This window comes from Felis catus, chromosome D4 (assembly GCF_018350175.1).
Source record: "Felis catus isolate Fca126 chromosome D4, F.catus_Fca126_mat1.0, whole genome shotgun sequence".
Classification (NCBI taxonomy): Eukaryota; Metazoa; Chordata; class Mammalia; order Carnivora; family Felidae; genus Felis; species Felis catus.
In genome coordinates this window covers 44693322-44710139 of record NC_058380.1, presented here as the reverse complement: position 1 = coordinate 44710139, position 16818 = coordinate 44693322, and positions in this window count along the sequence as shown.

Below are 16818 nucleotides of genomic sequence, written 5' to 3'. Positions count from 1 at the left end.
ATTGAGCATTATAGAAGTGGATTCCCTTACACAGTTGGTTTCGGACCAGAGAAAGTGGAGGGTGACTATGAGGCAGGGAGAAGTGGCGGTGAGAACAGATTTCTAGGCAGGTCTTATCTTTTTGAAGACGTAAGTTGAAAACAGGACAAAAGCAACGCAGAGCCTCTGAATTGGCGGGGTGGATGGGGCCTTCACCTGGGAGCGACACCACTTGGCTGAGGTTAGAACTTGAACCACGTGCATGGGGGAGGACTTTTCTTGTTGAAACAGAGACGTCACCTCATGCCCGCAGGAGGTAAGTTAATCTTCCAGGGCAGCAGAATAAGGAGAGCCCTGAAAAAGCGAGTTTCCAAAAGTCTACACGCAAAATAACAGGCAAAACATTTGGAATCTGTTTTCAAACCCACACCTACAGTTTCAGGATCCAGATTTCGTCAGGAGAAGAGAGCTGCCTGTTTGGACATTTGACTTAAAAATAGTTTCTAGAAAAGTATGAAGTAGGCCCCAGTACCTCCTGGGAAAACCAGTGGCTTTTAAAAATCTTAAACTGCATTGTAGAAATTTTTATGAATGAGCAACATATGGATAAAATTACTCATATCTGAAAAAAAAAATCCAATGACAAAGCTTACTTAGCAGTTTTATTGAGCCTGAATTATTTGGAAAACAGTCCCATGATACCTTCGAAATCCCCCGTAGAGCCTAGTTTACCATCTTTGAAAAATGAAATTTAGCCACTCATAGAGAAAGGACTGTCCGCTGGAGTGGGAAGGGCTTAAATAAAAAGGTGGCTGGTTTTCCTGAGTTCCCAGGGATTCCACAGATTAGGGGACCTGTGACAGTGATGATGATACGCGTAAGCTCTGGGAACCCCAGGGCAGGAACAGGTGGGGCAGTGTTGATCCTCTATTTCTCTGTCTCCGTCTCCGCCTTTTTCTTTCCTCTTAGTAGCAGTTTGGCACATAGTCTAAAAACTTGGCCGTGCACGCTATTTGCTAAGTTTGAGACTCAGTCACTGTCAATCCTGAATGAGACTGGCTTTCTGAAAAACAATCTGTGGTCAATTTCTTGTCTGCGTCACCATTCCTGTGGCGATCTTTCATTCCATACATGAGGTTGTGGGGAAACCGCTTCAACTCTGTTTAAAAATTTTGTTACAGTTTAAAAATAGTCAGCTCTAAAAATAGTTTAAACATGTATTGAGTAGCGAATGAGAAAATGAGTGAAGATACCCAAGGGAAATCAAAAGGTCCCTGGTTGAATTTTATTATGTATAGAAAGGGATCGAAGTCGTGAGTCCTTTATTACCATTTCTGGTGCATGGTGTTAGCACATTAAATATCAAATACAGACATGAATATTTTCCAAGACTATCTTGGACAAACCTTATAAAGGCTTAGATTTGTAAATCCTTAGGCCCTCTTTATCAGTAAGTGACAGTGGCAGGACTTGATCCCAGGCGTTCTGATCATAAGTCTAGTGCTCTCTCTTCTAGAATAAATTCCTTAGGCCTGTAAAAAATCCTAGGCGCCTGGACTGGCGTGAAGTATTGAATAAGGTTTTATAAAGTGGGGACCCACCACATGCTTAAGTTTTTACATACAAATACTCTTTTAAATAATTAATATGAGGGGCACCTGGGTGGGTCAGTCAGTTGAGCATTGGACTCTTGATTTCAACTTAGGTCATGATTCCAGGGTCATGGGATTGAGCCCATGCTTAGTGTGGAGCCTGCTTGGGATTCTCGCTCTCTCTCTCTCTCTCTCTCTCTCTCTCTCTCCTCTGCCCCTCTCCTCTGCCCCTCTCCCCTGCTTGTGTGCACACTCTATCTAAAATTTAAAAAATTAACATGAAAATGCCTTAAATATTGCCTTAAATATAAATTTTGCCTATATGCCATTTATGATATGCATTATACTACACACACACGATTCTATGCATTATACATTTATACACACACAGTACTAAACAGGGTCATCAAGACAAAACATGCACATTATTCTTTGTGGTGGCTTATGGGATGTTCAAGAGTACTTTTGACCATACACCTGTGCCTTCTCTCTAAGCTTCAGAACTGAACTCTGTGTCTGATGTGACTCTACTTACTATAACGTCAATGGATCAGAGAGGTTTATCTCAATTATGATCAAACACACCGTTTTGACCAGTGGTGCTCAATTTGCCCATCTCCCCTTCTAGCCTTTCACGCAAATGAAAAGTTCAGGATAGGAGGTGAGCTGGCATTAAGGGGAAAGGTGTGCAGATGCATTTTGGGTAAAAATTCAGTGCCGTTGGTTCTTTCAGCGAGGCCCATCTTATGCCAGACTCGTAAGGCCAAGAAAATGACTTTTTTAGGAGATGCCCTGTCTCCCTGCTCTCCTGAATCACTGCTATTGTTCTGTGTGCCTTGGAGAGAGGCCACAGTCAAGGAGCAGTGTGGTGAAGACTGTGAGGTAGTTTCAGACGTAAGCCTTCCTTTCTTCTCTCGTGAGAAAACTTCGTAATTGAGAACATTGGTTTCAATTCATCTAAAGAACAATTCCAGAGAACATAATGTAAACGTTAAGTGTGGAGTGATTGTTTCTGGCGTCCGTGATCACTCGCGCCCTTTCTCTGCATAGACTTTTCTCTCTTCCTGGAGTGGCTCCTCTGCTTTTTACTTAGCTACTCCTCATCATCCTTCAAAGCTCAGTTTAAGCACCACCTTGGGAAGCCTCCTCTAACCAGTCTGGTTTAGATGTCTCCCCTCCAGGCTCCGGTGGTAACACTAGGCATAACTCTGTGGTAGGATTTACTTGTTCCGTAATAATAGATTTATTTGTCCGTAAATGCCAGAAATAGACCCCTCGAGGGCAAGAATCACGTCATTTCAATCTGAATGCCGAGTTCCTGGCCCAGTGTCTGGCCCATCATAGATCTTCAATAAATGTTTATTGAGTTGCGAATAAATGCATGGCTAATGTAGTGCTGCTGAATACCCAACCCCACTAATGCATGGAAAACCAAGAAATGTTGCTCTTTCCTTATTAAGCTTCAAAATGTCACTTGCCTTTGGAAAAAGAAACACAGTCACATTCCCCAACACAATGAGATATATGAGTAGAATTTGGAGCTCACAGTTTCACCTGCAGAAAAACATTCTAGGGAAAACAAAAACTAACCCCGCAACCGTATCAACTTAGCAAGATTGTTTGAGCACCTGTTTTTCCAGCCTTGTTTGCATGCTTCTAGGTTTCTGTGTAGCTGTAACCCTTCTGTGGCTACCTCTTAAGGGGAGACAGGATTGTTGATAAGGCATCCTCCGTATCGTAGGCACAATGATAAGTGAAATGCGTGTTATCTCAGCGAATACCTATAATGACTCAATGTGCTAGAATTGTTATCTTCGTATCTCGACTGGTGCTGCCCAGGGGAGCTAGGCGATAGTCTAGTAAGTGGCAGAAACAGGGTTTGAGCCGGAATCTGTCTGACTAAAGCTAAAATTTTAAATTTTATAGGGTGCCTGGGTGGCTCAGTCGGTTGAGGGTCGGACTCTTGATTTCGGCTCAAGTCATAATCTCCAGGTTGTGGGATCGAGCCCCGCATCAGGCTCATGGAGCATGGAGCCTGCTTGAGATTCTCTCTCCCTCACCCTCCGCCCTTGTCCCACTTGCGTGCTCTCTCTCTCTCAAATAAAATTTTAAAAAGGAAAAAAAAAACTTAAGATTTTAAATTAAATGGCTATTAATTAAAAATAAAAATTAAAACAATATTTCATTTGGTCAAACTTCTGGGAATGGATTTATTGTGGCAAGTGAAACTTGTCTGCTTTTTAGTGGTGGTTGCTGACTCAATTTCCAAAAGGACTGGAAGAATCAATTCCCAGTGCACCAGGCTGCATGCTTCTCAAAGGAAAAGTTTGTGTTTTATCTCCCCAATCTCCGGATCTAGCACGGTAGCTGAGCACACAGTAGCTTCCTAACAGATGTCTGCCAAATGAATTATTGAAGAGATGGACACACCCACCAGTATTACAAATTTTCTTTGAAACCCACATAATGTAGTGCCTGAAAAGTATATAAACTTACAAAAGGCAGATCAGTTTCTTATCCCTGAATAAAAGGAAAGAGATGATCCTCGTAAAGAGGACCGACTCTGTTGGAAAAGTGGCTGATATCTGTACTTTGGCAAGCAACACAAAATCTTCTTCTCCATTTCTGCATCTAAGAATTTAGTGCATCACTTTCTAAGATACGTGATCTGAATCAATCCCAGGCTGCCTAGTGGCCCAGACTCAGCATGCGGGTGTAGTTTGACACACAGTCCTGTGAGTAAAAATCATTAATACGCAGTTCTGGGCTTTGTTTGAATTTTTCAAAGGAAATTAAAAGGAACCTAATAACACTTTTGAAGATTCTCCCTTTTCTCTCTTCTCCAATGTTCTCACATCTTCAGTTGCTCTCATCCCCACTGGTCTGTACATCTGTGTTCTCAGACTCCGTGCAAAATTCTATTAGATTCTTTAAACCTAGGCCTCCTGGGGCACCTGGGTGGCGCAGTCGGTTAAGCGCCCGACTTCAGCCAGGTCACGATCTCGTGGTCCGTGAGTTCGAGCCCCGCGTCAGGCTCTGGGCTGATGGCTCAGAGCCTGGAGCCTGTTTCCGATTCTGTGTCTCCCTCTCTCTCTGCCCCTCCCCTGCTCATGCTCTGTCTCTCTCTGTCCCAAAAATAAATAAACGTTGAAAAAATAAAATAAAATAAACCTAGGCCTCTTTTCCTTTCCTTTGTTGGAGTTCTCGTGGCCTTGCCTCTCCTGAAGTAGCCTGCTGGCCTCCACTACCTCAGATCCTCTTCCTCACCTTTGGAAGTTTCTTTCTCTTTCTTCTTGTCCTTCTTTCTCTTTCTTTTCCTTTTTCTCTTTCTTTTGCTTTCTCTTTTACTTTCTTTTTCTTCTACTTTCCTTCTTTCTCTTTCCGTCTTCCCTCTCTTTTTTATTTTTATTTTAATTTTTTATTAAAAAACATTTTTTAATATTTCTTTATTTTTGAGAGAGAGACAGAGACAGAGGCAGAGCATGAGTGGGGGAGGAACAGAGAGACAAAGGGAGACAAAGAATGTGAAGCAGACTCCAGGCCCTGAACTGTCAGCACAGAACCTGACGCAGGTCTCGAACTCACAAAACGTGAGATCATGACCTGAGCCAAAGTTGGACATTTACCCAACTGAGCCACTCAGGCACCCCTAATTTATTTTTTTTTAATGTTTATTTATTTATTTTTAGAGAGAGGGAATGAGAGGGAAGGAGTATGGAAGGGGCAGAGAAAGAGGGAGGGAGAGAGAGAGAGAGAGTCCTAAGCAGGTTCTATGCTGTCAGCGCAGAGCCCAATGCAGGGGCTCATTCTCATGAATCGTGAGATCATGACCCGAGCCAAGACCAAGAGCCAGACACTCAACTGACTGAGCCACCCAGTTGCCCTACCAATTTTTCTATACAAAGCTTTCTTTTTTTTTTAATTTTTTTCAACGTTTTTTTATTTATTTTTGAGACAGAGAGAGACAGAGCATGAACGGGGGAGGGACAGAGAGAGAGGGAGACACAGAATCGGAAACAGGCTCCAGGCTCTGAGCCATCAGCCCAGAGCCTGACGCGGGGCTCGAACTCACGGACCACGAGATCGTGACCTGGCTGAAGTCGGATGCTTAACCAACTGTGCCACCCAGGCGCCCCTATACAAAGCTTTCTTAACTACCTTCTTGCTCTCTATTCCCCCAGAATGTGCCCATCATTAGATTAGTTGCCTAATTTCTGCCCTGGTTTTTTGTTTGTTTTGTTTTGTTTTGAATTGATATCCCCTTCTCTTAGCTTCAGACACCTCCAGTTTTTTGGAAGTTTCCCCTCTGTCAAAACAGGGAAGGTTCAAGCAGAATTTACCCTATTAGGTTAAACCAATATTCACATTCACATACATCTTGTATTTGTCTTTAAAACTTTCTCTGACACATCTGTAAAATTGTCTCTTGAATGTATCTGAGGCTGGCTGAGATTTATGTCAGTTTGTACCATTCATCTGAATTATAAAGTAAATATACCCCGGGGAGCCTGGGTGGCTCAGTTGGTTAAGTGTCTGATTCTTGATTTTGGCTCAGGTCATGATCTCATGGTTCGTGGGTTCAAGTCCCACATTGGGCTCCATGCTGACAGCACAGAGTCTGCTTGGGGTCCTCTCTCTCCCTCTCTCTCTGATCCATCACTCAAAATAAATAAACTTAAAAAAAAAATAAAGCTATTTACCCTGATTCAAATTCAGTTTTTCTTTTATGATCTTTAAAGAGTTACAAGTAACATTATAGCTTTGGCGACTTACACAAATACACACACACACACACACACACACACACACACACAATAAAGTACATTAAACCTACAGTTATTATATTTTATGTCTTTGGAAAAAAATTTAAAACAATTCTCCTAATCTCTAGTTTTGTTATTTAAGTTATTTGAAATGTTAAGAAAATTTGAAAGTTGAGATTACCTGCTGTCCTTGCTTTGTGATTTTAATCTGCAATGTTATTATTAGATTTGTAATTTTTTTAATTAAAAAAAGTAAGAATATGACTAGTTTTGGAAACCTTGTTGCATGTTTAAGAAAACCTTTTTTCTTATGTAAAAAATTTCTTTCATTCGATGAATAGAAATTTTATGTGTAGGGTTTCTAAGTCTGCCCTGCTCTGTAAATACCCTGCTGGTATTTGAAGTCTGAGAGTTTCAGCTGTACCAGATTTGAATTGCGTATCAGTTAGAGTTGAGTCTGAAAAGCAGATCCAGTAGGAGGTGTGTGTGTATATGCATGTGTGTATGTTGGTGTACGATTTATCACAGGGAAACTGGCTTGTGCAGTTGTGGGGGCTGGCTGAGCAAATCCAAAGTTTGTAAAGCAGGTCGTTAGGGGAGAGGATCGTGACCTGAGTAGGCTGGAGCTCCATAAACACGGGCCACATCTTTGTCCGGAGGAGGAATTTCTTTTTTCCTCCTGTGAAAGCCTCAGCCGTGCTTTTAAGGCCTTCTAACTGCCTAAGTCAGGCTCACCCAGAATAATCTCCTTTGCTTAAAATGAACTGAATACGGGTGCTAATTACATCTGCAAAATCCCTTCACAGCAACACCTAGATTAATGTTTGGCTAATTAACTGGAAGACTGCAGCCGAGTCAAACCGACACATCAAAAACGATCACAAAATGTTAAAGATATTTTAACTAATTTATAAGTGGTTTGTACCCTTTAGTGGGACTTAATCTGTTACATTTATAATTAAATCGAATACAAAAGAAAAGCAGAAGTTATATTTTTCTTTTGAGATAGAATTGCTAGAGTTTTAAATAGATTGGCACGATTTATAACATGAGCCCAAAGGCATGAGAAAGCCTAGGCTTTAGTATTTATGATTTGCGCGGTTATAATCAACCAAAGAGTTGTAAATCGTCTTTTATATGCACAAGTCCTTCCCCATGTGTAAAAAAGCAAGTCCTCAATTGATAGAGACCGGTAGAGTAACATTGGATACAGCACAGTGGTCCTCAGCCCTGACACGTAGTATGGGAATTACAGAAAATGGAATTTAAGTGATGGTGGACTTCAAAATGTATTTGCATCAGTGTTTGACCATGATAATAACGAACACACTTACAGTCTCGTGATTCATGTGATCTAGTTTCAGAGATGTGTCTTGGCAACAGATAATAATGATATCCAGCAATCGGGAGAAATTTCAAAATAACTTGAGGGTTGTACGTGCAACTCTGGATGCCACAGTGGGTCACCGGAACACTTGTGAAAGAATGCCTCCTTTGTGCATTGTCTAGCTAATTCCCTTCCATAGCACTTCCGCAGTTACCCCCACAAACTTCCCTCCACTTCTCAGCCCCAGTCTGTGTATCACTTTCCTTCCCTTCTTTCTCTTTCTGCGTGATAAAGCTCCAAATACCTCTTTGGCCCCAGGAGGACCCTCGCTGGAGGACAAGGGAGACCTCAAGACTTAGGAGGAGCAGAAGGAGAGACCGTGGACATTCACACACCCAGGGGTTTGGGCGTTCTTAGGATGGTGATCCTTCAGCGTGAGTCTCGGGAACTCTCAGCCCCGCCAGCAGCAGTATGGATGCTGGAAAACTTCAGGCGAGAAAAGAAAAGCTAAAATGTGTTCAGTTATGTAACAGTAACACCAGTTACACTTAATTATGTAAACTATTTACCATTTATGCCTAATTACTCCAAAGCACAGTCGTGATTATGCACTCCATTAGCTATGTATGTCAGGTTAACCTGCCGGTAAATTCTATTCTATTAAGACCGTTTGCTAAGATGACTGCGGCTTCTACTCAGTAGCCTGCACGTGCTGTCTGGTCATTGGCTTTTAAATTTGGAAAACTTAGGGGGGCCCTTGTTCAGGCTCTGAATGCTTCAACAGTCCACTGTAGCTCTCTGGCTTTAGGCCTCTCTTCCTTTCCAACTGTTACACCCTTTGAAACAAGAATAATCAAAGCTTCCTATAGCTGCCAGCTTTCGCTCATCACACAAAAGCTCCCAAATCTGACTCTTTGGGCTTTTGATGTCTTGTTACACCAAAGTTGTATTTTTCTTTAAACATGCAATCTGTGTGAGGCATCTTCCTGAAGACCACAGGCCTTCCCTGCAGAGGGTGAAGTGTGAATTTTGTCTTCCAAGGCACGTATCTTGACAGGTGTCATTTTCCCTTCATTCAAATTCTTTGTCTAATTTCGATTCCTTGTCTACTTTATGCGTCTCGGGTTCAGTTCCCTAAGCTAGTCTTCGAGGACGAATAGTGGGAAAAAGAAAGGGGACCCGGAATCTGGGCACCCAGTCTGGGGTTTACCATTCACAATGGGATAAACTACTCTCAAAGGTAGGGTGTTGTGCCCTTGAGGGATTACCTTGCATGGAATAATGACAAAACCAAGAGCCTTTGCTCCCATTGTGTGTGCAGGGGCGTTCGTATTGCCTCTTTTTAAAGCAAGCCCTGCTTTGAACTGCAGGACCTCCTTTTATAAACAGGAAGGGTCGGCACTAACGAACTTGTAACAGCCCACATTCTGGAAAATAGAAGACATCTCAGGCTATTGTTCTTTCTTGTATTTTTGTTGTTGTGTTTTGTCCTGGTCTTTTCAGACCTCTGCCCTTCAGCCCCTGCAAGGAGACTGGGACAGGACAGGTCCTGACAAGGTGCTGGCCGGAAAGTCATGCTGGGGTAGGGTACTGAGGCTGGGTTTAGGGCAGGGCATTGCAGGTGATATCCAAAAGGCAAAAGTGGCCAAAAAAACGGGAGGCAGGGGACAGGGTGAGGAATCTTGGGTGTTTTGTTTTGTTTTGTTTTGTTTTTCTTCCTCCACCTCTGCTGCTCCCACGCAGCTCTGAGCCACCACTGCCTCTCATGGGGACTCTAACACAATTGTCTCCCTGCTTTCATTCTGCGTCCTTACAGAGTGTTGTCCACACAATGGCCAGAGTGGGGGGTGGGGAGGGCTTTTTAAAGCACCAATCAAGGGCACCTGGGTGGCTCAGTAGGTTAAGTGTCTGACTGTCGGTTTTGGCTCAGGTCACAATCTCACAGTTGGTGAGCCTGAGCCCCGCGTTGGGCTCTGCGCTGACCATGTAGAGCCTGCTTGGGATTCTCTCTCTCTCTCCCTCTCTCTCTGCCCCTCCCCCACTGGCGTGTGCTCTCTCTCTCTCTCTCTCAAAATAAATCAGTAAACAAAAAAATAAGAATGCACCAATCAGATCATGGGTTCCTTTGCCTAAAACTTGATGATGGCTTCCCAATAACTAACAGGTTTTACCGGATCTGATTTACGCCTGCAGTTCCCACCTCCTCTGCTTCAGCCACTCTAGTCTGAATAAGCCCAGACTCTTCCACATGCGGTTCCTTCTGCTTAGAAAGCTCTCCTCCCAGCCGGCTCCTTCCTGAATTCAGGCTGTGTCTCAACTCAAGCGGATTCCCTTCCTCCTCTGTCATTCTCCATCATGTCATTCTGGTTCATTTTCCCCATTACCCCGGATGCTTGTGAAATTATCTGTTTTGTTTATTTCCTGTCCGTCCCCTTTCCACGACTTAAGCTCTTTGCTAGTAGATTTCTCGTTTGTCTTCTTCACCGTGATGTCTCCAGTCTAATACAGAGGTAATCGCTCGGCAGGAGTTTTGCAAGTGTTTAAGATATAAAAAAAGATTCCTGGCACACAATTGTTAGCAGTTCTTAGAATTGTTACGCACAGGACAATTGGGTTGCCATAAGGTGGCAAAAGGTGTGTGGCTGAGGACTACGTTCTCCCCTGAGATCACAGGGACAGAATCTTTCTACAGCAGCTTCAGGTTGAACTTGGAATTGCAGGATAATAACATAAAATTTATCATTAGTGACATTAGTGACACCATTCACAATGTTGTGCAAGCATCACTTCTGTCTAGCTGCAGGACATTGTCCGCACCCCCAAGGAAACCCTGGACCCATGAGGCAGTCACTCTGTTCCCCTCTCTGCCTCCACACCCTGGCAACCACTAATCTACGTTTCGTCCTTACGGATTTGCCTCTCCTGGACGTTTCACAAGAATGGGACCATACAACAGGTGGCCTTTTGTGTCTGACTTCCTTCATTTAGGATAATGTTTTCGAGGTTCCTCTATGCTGTAGTATGAATTAATACTCCATTCCTTTTTATGACTGAATACTATTCAATTGTATGGATATGCCACATTTTGTTTATCTACTCATCAGCTGGTGGACATTTGGGTTGATTCTATCTTTTGGCTATTGTGAATAGTGCTGTGTGAATATTCTTGTAAAAGTTTTTGTTTGAACACCTGTTTTCAATTCTTTTGTTTAACTATCAGGAGTGGAATCGCTCAGTCTTATGGTAATTCTACGTTTGACTTATTGTGATGCCTAATTTTATGTGTCGACTTGACAGGACCACAGGTTGCCCAGATATTTGTCTATGTGTTATTTCTGAGGGCGTCTCTAAGGCTGTTTCTGGACGAAATTAGCATTTGAATTGGTAAAGTCAGTAAAGTGGTTGCCCTCCTCAATCTGGGGGGGGGGCATCATCCAATTTATTGAGGGCCTGAATAGAACAAAAGCGGGGAGGAAGGAAAAATTTGGTTCTTCCTGCCTGGCTACTAACTTGGCAAGTTGATCTTTCCTTATTCTCTGTGCTACTAGTTCTCGGGCTTTCCTTAAAAAATTTTTTTGAATATTTGCTTATTTTTGAGAGAGAGAGAGAGTGGGGAAGGGGTAGAGAGAGGAGACACAGAATCTGAAGCAGGCTCCAGGCTCCAAGCTGTCAGCACAGAGCCTGATGCAGGGTCTGAATTTACAAGCTGTAAGATCATGACCTGAGCCGAAATCAGACGTGTAACTGACCGAGCCACCCAGGCACCCCATAGTTCTCGGGCTTTCAAATCAGGACTGGAATCAGCATCATCAGCTACCCTTATTCTTGGGCTTCAGACTCAGACTGAATTACACCATGTACCTTCCTGGGTCTCCAGCTTACAAATGGCAGATCATCGGACTTATCTGCCTCCATATTATGTGAGCCAATTCTTTAAAATAAATTTATTGATTCTCTTCCTACAGAGAACCCTAATACACTTATTTAGGAACCACAAAATAATTTTTCATGGCAGCTGCACTATTTTACATTTCCACTGGCAAAGTATGAGGGTTCCAACTTCTCTACATCACCTTTACCAACTCCCCCACTCTTTTATTTTTGTTTTTTTTTTTTTAAAAAAGGATAGCCAACCTTGTGGGTGTGAAATGGTATCTCATTATGGTTTTCATGTGCATTTTCTTAACGAATAATGATGTTGACATCTTTTCATGTGCTTGTTGCCCGTTTGTATGTCTATTTCCCTTGGGAGAAATGTGTACTCAAGTCCTTTGCACATTTTTTAATTTGAGTTGTTTGACTATTTTTTTTAAAATGTTTATTTATTTTTGAGAGAGAGTGAGAGGCAGAGAGAGAGAGAGAGAGAGCATGAGTAGGGGAGGGACAGAGAGAGAGAGAGAGAGAGAGAGGGAGACACAGAATCGGAAGCAGGCTCCTGGCTCTGAGCTGTCAGCACAGAGCCCGAGGCGGGGCTCAAACCCACAGACCATGAGACCATGACCTGAGCTGAAGTGAGACACTTAACCTACTGAGCCACCCAGGTGCCCCCGCTTGTTTGACTTTTTGTTGTTGAATTATAAAAATTCTTATATTCTAGGGGCGCCTGGGTGGCTCAGTTAAAAAAAAAAAAGTTTTATAAAAATTCTTATATTCTAGATACTAGATCCTTATCAGATAATAATTTGCAAATATTTTCTTCAGTCTGTGGATTATCTTCATTTTCTTGATGCACAAAAAGTGTCCTTTGATGCACAAAAGTTTTTAATTTTGATTAAATCTATTTCATCTATTTTTAGTTTTGCTGCTCATGCTCTTGTGTCGTAAGTAAGAATCTTTTGCAAAATCAAAGGTCATGAAGATTTATCCCTATGTTTTCTTTTTAAAACTTGTATGTCTTTGGTCCATTTTGAGATAATTTTTGTATATGGTGTGAGGTAGGGTCAATCTTCCTTCTTTTGCATGTGGATACCCACTTATCTCAGCATGATTTATTTAAGAGACTATTCTTTTCCCATTGAGTAGTTTCAGCATCCTTGTTAAAAATCAGTTGAGGGGCGCCTGGGTGGAGCAGTCGGTTAAGCGTCTGACTTCAGCCAGGTCACAATCTCACGGTCCGTGAGTTTGAGCCCCGCGTCGGGCTCTGGGCTGATGGCTCGGAGCCTGGAGCCTGTTTCCGATTCTGTGTCTCCCTCTCTCTCTGCCCTCCCTCGTTCATGCTATGTCTCTCTGTCCCAAAAATAAATAAACGTTGAAAAAAAAATTAAAAAAAAAATCAGTTGACCGTGGATGTATGGATTTATTTCTGGACTCTTAATTCTTTTTAAAAAATTTTTTTTAAATGTTTATTGGTTTTTGAGAGAGAGAGTGAGACACAGCATGAGCAGGGGAGGGCCAGAGAGAGGGAGGCACAGAATCCAAAGCAGTCTCCAGGATCTGAGCTGTCAGCACAGAGCCTGACATGGAGCTCAAACTCACGAACTGTGAAATATGACTTGAGATGAAGTTGGACCTTCAACTGACTGAGGCACCCAGGTGCCGCATGATACTGATGTTGTCATTAGCAGTAACATTAACGGGAATTCCAGACCGTCTCGACATGAATCTTAGTCTTTTAAGACTTATGATCCAATAATACATATTAGCTTAATGTTTCTCTCAGGGCCTGTACCTCTTATCTGGCCACATTTGGAGTGAATGTCTCTTCCCTGCCCAGTCCCTCCACAATCCTAAGAACTGAATAACGGACAGAGGAAAGAAGAAAAATCGTGTGGAATATAAAACGCGATCGTTTCTAAAATGCATACATCATCTGTCTTTTCCACCCTTTCTTTCACCAGAGTTAAGACTTAACTAAACAGCTGACCTGTACTTGGTGATATGGGTCCTGCTGAAATCCATCTGAGATTAAACTCTTCCATTTACATAGTTTATACTTTCGTTCTTATAGCAGACATTATTTATGGAGTTTCAGGCTCTGGAATGGATTTGGGGATTGCAAGAATATGAGATATTCCCCGGTTTTGAGGCATATTATTTATCTGATAAGGAGCATATATACATAGCATAGAGCTAGGCTATAATGTGATAAATGCCTCACTAAAAGTTTTGTGTAAAGTATTTAGACAGCATAGGGAAGAGAGTGATGAATCCTCCCTGGGGCTTTACAGTTCTTCCTTCAGACAGAGCTCCCTGAGGGTGAGAGCTCTCTTTCTTCATCTTCGTGCTCCCATTGCTGAGGAGAACTTCTGAGCATTTATGTGCTCTGTAAATATTACTGAATAACGGACGGACTAAGATTTGAATGACACATAGAGGTTTTCCATACAGAAATGAGAATAGAACTCTAGGCTGAGGGAACAGTATGTTACGAGGGCACAGAGGCTTACGAGTGTGGTTCATCCACTGAATGAGGTTGGAAGAAGCCTGAAGGTTCACGGGCAACCAGAGATGAAGATGAAAATCAGCCACGGATTAGTTCATAGGGAGCCCCGGATGTAGCACTAAGAAATTCGGAGATTATTCTGTAGGCTACCGAGAACCACGGATCATATATCAATCCAGGCTGGTGGCAGAAGTCGGGGACACAATAGTTACATAAAAATGTATCCGTATTTTAGGAAGAATACTCAGGGAGCATGGTAGAAAGTGGATTTGTGGTGGGGGAGATAGTCAGAAAGACCATACATAATAGGAGCCTACATAATAGGAGAATACAGAGGAAGTGATGGGTCCCAAGGATCCTTTAAAGGTAGAATTGGCAGGATTTGTTGTCCAGGGTGGAGACCGGGTTGTGGAGGAGTGAGGCCAAGTTTCTATTCTGAGGAACTAGGTAGATTATGATACCCACAGTGAAATGGAGAATAAGAAAAGAAAAAGATTTGGGCCATGTGGATGGGGAGAATGGGAAGGAAGAAAATGTACCAGAGGGGAAGTTTATAACCTGATTGAAAAATCCAAACCCCAGGTCGCTTTCTTTAAAATGGTCCAAGAAAGAGAACAATTCAGATAATCTGGCAAAAAAAAAAAAAAGCAGAAAATTCTGTCTCAGTAGTGCTGTCACCCAAGGCTCATAAAAAATTCATGTCCATTTGAAGAATAATGTTAAATTATCATGTCTGGGCTTACATTTCTCTTTTTCTTCCCATTTCACAGTTTTCTACACTTTGATTCCAATTCTACTGTTTATTAAGTATTTAATATTAACAATAGCTAGCATTACTGTGTTCCTGGCATTATGTTTTATACTTTTTGTGTATCATGTCATTGTTATTTTAGATAGAGGAAACGGTTATGATTCCCAGTTGACAAAATCTGAGGCTCGGAGAGGTAAAGTGACCTGTTCCAGCCCACACATCTGAGTGACAGAGACAGGTCTCGAATCTGGTTCCTCTGAACCCATAGCCTCCTTCCCACCACTAGGTCAGTGATTTTCAAACTGTCACAACTCATTGGTGTGTTATGAAATCAATTTAGTATCATCAGCATTTAAAAAAAAATAGAATGTAATTGAAAAGTAGCAACACTGATCACACATATTAAAGCTACCTCCTGTTTGTTAAGGCTTTTGTCTCACACACACACACCCACACAAATAGCAGGGGTTGCAATTAGTTGGTAGTGTGCATTCAGTGTTGGAGTGAGTGTGGCTTGGAGGTGTTCTGAGAGGAAAGCCTTGTAGTTTGGGATGGTGGAGGAAAGTTTCAGACAGGAGGTGGTGTTTTTATAGAACTTTAAAGGATAGTAAGATTTGGGCAGACAGAGGAACGGGGTCATTCTGTGTAGGTGACTGTTGTATTTTACGTGAAGTAGGTATGTTTAATTTCATACCTTGAATCAAAAGATTCAAGGAAAGAAATTAGCACCAAGAACCTCTGCATGCATTGGTTGATTTTTGGCCATCTAGCCTCCTCTCCCCTTCCTAAAAGAATCCCAATTTTCTTTGGGGAATTGGCTATCTGATTGGGGAAAAGATCTGGGTGTTGATAGGATGACCATCTCTCCTCCAGGTAATTAACTGCCATGGGACTGAAAATGGCTTTCGTGTTTTCATTCCCTTGTCTTACTCCCTGGATGTTACTGCGGCTCCTGCTGCTGCTTGTGGCTAGTGCTCTGGGAAGGGGCATTCCTTAATCTTCCAGCTCTCTCTTAGTTCTCATCATCCTAATACATTTCCTTCACCTTAACTTAGAACTCTAACTGGGACAATGAGCAAAGTCCTTTCTGACACTATCTCGTTGAAAATCTCCATAACATACCTGCACATTCTCTTACAGAAAAAGAAGCAGACTTCGGGGTGGGGGCGGGGTGGGGGGGGTCGTCCTGCCCTGGGAAGAGATGGAACTGGGGCTTGAACTCAGGTCTTATTAAGGACCATGTTCTTTATCTTTTCCGTCACTGCAGGCTGCCTCTCCAGAGCTGGATAAGATTTTGTGCGTCAAAGTTTCTATGATTCTAAGGAGTCTTCGGTTGTTGTTAAAATGACCAAAAAATGTAAGTGATCGCCTTAATATAAAAAGGATCTTTTCCTTTGAAAACAAAACAAAACAAAACAAAAAGAAAGGATCTTTTATTTATATATATATTTTTTTCTTTTCTCTTTTTTTTTTTTAATCTTTCTTTCTTTCTTTTGAGAGTGGGCAGGGCAGGGGCACAGACAGAGGGAGAGAAAGAGAGAGAAAGAGAAAAAGAGAGAGAGAGAATCCCAAGCAGGCTCTGTGCTGTCAGCATGAAGCCTAATGTGGGGCTCAAACCCACAAACCCTGAGATCATGACCTGAGCCGAAATCAAGAGTCAGACACTTAACTGACTCAGCCGCCCCTGAAAAGGACCTTTTCTTAAAAGACGATGTTAGACTTCAAGTTTCCTTGTCTCAAATAAATAAATAAATAAAGAGAATTAAAATCACTCAATCAACAAGACTGAGCCTTTTCCCTCTTTCCAAATGTTTATTAGGGATTCTAGGCAGGGGCTTACATAATTGAGAGGATTAAAATGAAGGAATGGAAGGAGAGAAGAAAATGTTCCCTCAGGCAGAACGGGAACTAGCGCAATGGGAAACTGTTTCCTGAGAAAGCAGAAAATGTGTGCAAAGCAAAATTATTTTTAAAGACTTTGAGAGGATAGAAGTTGGGGTGGGGTAGAGAGAGTGGGGAGAAGG